Here is a 3,185-nt window from a genome sequence, read left to right on the forward strand (position 1 = left end):
GGGGGTGGGGGGCGACTGACGGGGGTTTGTCGACAAGGGACTGCTCTCAGGGAGCCGGGTGTCTAGGTGAGGTCTCTCACTTCTGCCAACTAGCAACTGATTTAAACAGAAGCGAATTAGAGCCAGGTGTGGGCCAGCTGGCACATGGGGTGGGGTGAACACGGCCCATGGGCCTGCCCGCTGGCAGAGCGTTTCACGGCAGGCCGGGGAAGGAGGCTGTGGTCGTGTCTCCTTGCGGCCGTCTGTCCGTCCTCCCAGCTCCCCCCGCGCCTTGTCCACCGTCCTGCCTCAACCCCGCGTCCCAGAGGCCCCGGGGCGGCTGATGAGCGAGGCCCAGCGTTTCCATCTGGAGCATTTGCGGAGCGCCGGCTGGCTGCGGAGACGTGGGCGTCGCTGCGGGGAAATCGCGTGGCCCGTCCTGGTGTCTCTGGTCCCCGTGAGGAACTCGACAGGCCGTGCCTGCAGGGTGGAAGCACGTAAACCAGGCTTCTGGAAGAGGGACCAGGGCGTTTTTCCTTGTGGGGGGGGGTCCCTCGAAGTGGGGAACCCAAACTGGACACTTGTAGACACGGGCATCTGAAGACTGACTTTCTCCTCCCTGTGAATGTGTTAAGCTTCTGATAAGAGAAGAGAATTCGTGGCTAGAGAGAGCCTTCTGAGGTGTGGGTTCAAGTCCTGGCTCTGCTGTGGACCTGCATCTGTGCAGCGGGTGCTGGCAAGGCAGCCGGGGGCACGCGTGTGGCTCCAGGTGGGCGGCTGGCCTCCCTGCCCACTCCCCTCCTCCCCGCCGCTGCCTGACCACCTCCACGCGGGGCCGACATCACTCCCTGAGCCCTGGGTGGGGTGGGCGGCTGGGTGTCTCTACAGGGGCAGCCTGGGCACCCCTCACAGCCCCCCAAAGCCGACCCCTGGCTGTTCCCCTGATGAATAACCCCCGTTGTCCTCAGCGGCCAGACCCAACACCTCACTCATTGCAAACCACGCCTTCCCCTCCTCACCCACAGTTTCCAAGCCTCTTAAAGCGTCTTCCGAAAACGCTTGTGATGTCGCTGAACAACGTGAACAAAGCTGAACCCAAAAGCATTTGGAGCATTTCATCAGCCAGTATTTGCTCAGTGAGGACTTGAGTGCTTTCGACGTGCTGAGCCTGGTAGGAGGGGTTAAGGAAAAGCCAGAGTGTGTACAGGAGCAAAGACCAAAAGGAAATGTAGCAAGATGTCAAACACGGTTTGTTAGGGCGCTGAGATGCAGGGGAGCTCTTTTTCTCTTTTTTGTAGTTTTGTGCATCGCGATTCTATTCATCACCAAGAGGAGTGGCGTTTTGCTTTCCTTGGTGATCACTTCCAGGAGCATAGACGGTGCCTCCCCACCCCCTGCCCCTGCAGCCACTGATTCTTGCTTGGCTCATCGCCTGAATTACCTTCCTGACTCCTGGCCAGTTTCTGGGCTGCCCTGTGCTCCAGGCACAGCACCTACACGGCTCTTTGCGGTTGGATCACGTTTTGTTGTCTGATTATAAAGTGGACATGTGTCCACTGAAAAAGTTAGGAAAACCCCGGAGCGACCCTCGCTGGTCTTCCCTGCTTCTCCCCTCTCCGCCCGCCCTCGGGTCTCGCCCCTGCCGTGACTCCCGACCCCGGGGCACCAGCTTCCCTCCGCCTCATCCTCCCGCCGTCTGTCCGGCGTGTTCTGCTGCTTTGGCCTTGCTGTTGCTCAACAACCCCCCAGGCCTCCTCAGGGCCTTTGCACTGCCTGTTGCCTCTGCCCAAAAGTCCTCCCAGATACACCCTGGGCTCAAACCCTCAACCCCCTTCTCTGTGGAACCTCCCTGACCCCCTGTTTAAAACGTCCGCCTCCCCCGACTCCCCACCCCCTTCCCCTCTTGCTTATCCTCCTGGGGACTCCTGCCTTCAGCCTGCTCTGCATTTCGCTCGTTGAAATCTGTTTCCTTGCCTGTCCTCTGCCTGCCTTCTAACGCGGGGTCCCGTCTCACAGGAGCAGGGCTGTGTCTGTCTCCCCGCTGTGTGTCATCAGCGTTGAGCTCAGTGCCCCGCACACAGTGATGACGTTGAATGAATCCTCAGTGTATATTTTTGTGTCCTGCTTTTACGCAGCTTAACGTTGTACAGTGAGGCACCCCCTGTGGTCCCTTGTGTTCCTAAAATACGGTTCAGTGGCCCTAAGTGCGAATCACTCAGGGTACCGTAAGTCACTCAGGGTACCGTAAATCACTCAGGGTACCGTAAATCACTCAGGGCACCGTCATTTATTTTGGGCCCCCCTTTTTGGACATTATTTTGGGCTTTGGGCTATTATAAATAATGTGATCAGCAGCATTGTACGTAAATCTCTGCGTGCGTTTCTGATTATTTCCTCAGGAATACTGAGATGAGAGGTGTGGGTGTCGGGACCCTTAGTAACTTGGCACCTTGGCCCCTGGGTGGGACCTGCACTGCAGCTCAAGTCCCGCCATGCTGAGCCCTTTGGCCGGTTCCCTGGGTGATGACAAGGGGGCTCCCGCTGCTGCTCAGGCTGTGCGGACCCCCTCCCTCGTCTCTGGAGGACCACATGCTAGGGCCCTCAGCCTTGCCCGCTGTCCCCACCAGGACCCCACCTCCAGCCTCCATGTTCTGGTGCCATCAGACCACCCTCTGCACAGGGCTTGCCCCGCCCCCTGTTGCCAGCATCCCACCCTGAAGTCCCTTCTGGACCTCCGTCCCGTCAGAATCACACTTTTCTGCACGGCTGTTGCTCGTCCCCATTGTCTTTATGATCCTTTTATTCCATCATACGTTAAACTCTCGTCTTTCCTTCAGGGCAGAGACTAAGCTTTGCCCACCTTTCTGTTCATCCGTCTGGCTCACGCCTTCTGGCTGGGAACAGACAGTCGTTCTGGACAGCTGGGCTCCAGGAAGCCTGCAGGGTTTGCCGGCAGCCTGTCAAGGTCCTTTTCCAGAAAGTCTCCTGGGGTGTCCGTCACTGCTCTGTATCAGAGCCTTCTATGTGCCAGGTCCTACGATGGTGCCTTGGACCCTTGATCTCATGTTTTAAACTCTTTGCAAACTTTGCCGACGTGTAACTTCAGCACGGCACACTGCACATCTTTAAAATGCCCAGACCCATGAAACCGTCACCTCATCAAGACGTTGGGTCACTTTCCCCCAAGTGTCCTCCTCCTCGAGTCC

At 58.0% G+C, this 3,185-nt stretch overlaps 1 protein-coding gene across 8 annotated transcripts in view; it reads left to right on the top strand.

Annotated features, from left to right (window-relative positions):
* RFTN1 (raftlin, lipid raft linker 1) overlaps window positions 1-3,185 on the top strand; it is a 220,955-nt gene that overhangs the window by 19,566 nt on the left and 198,204 nt on the right. The window lies entirely within an intron of this gene.

This window comes from Bison bison, unplaced genomic scaffold (assembly GCF_000754665.1).
Source record: "Bison bison bison isolate TAMUID 2011002044 unplaced genomic scaffold, Bison_UMD1.0 scf7180017864374, whole genome shotgun sequence".
In the NCBI taxonomy this organism is placed as follows: Eukaryota; Metazoa; Chordata; class Mammalia; order Artiodactyla; family Bovidae; genus Bison; species Bison bison.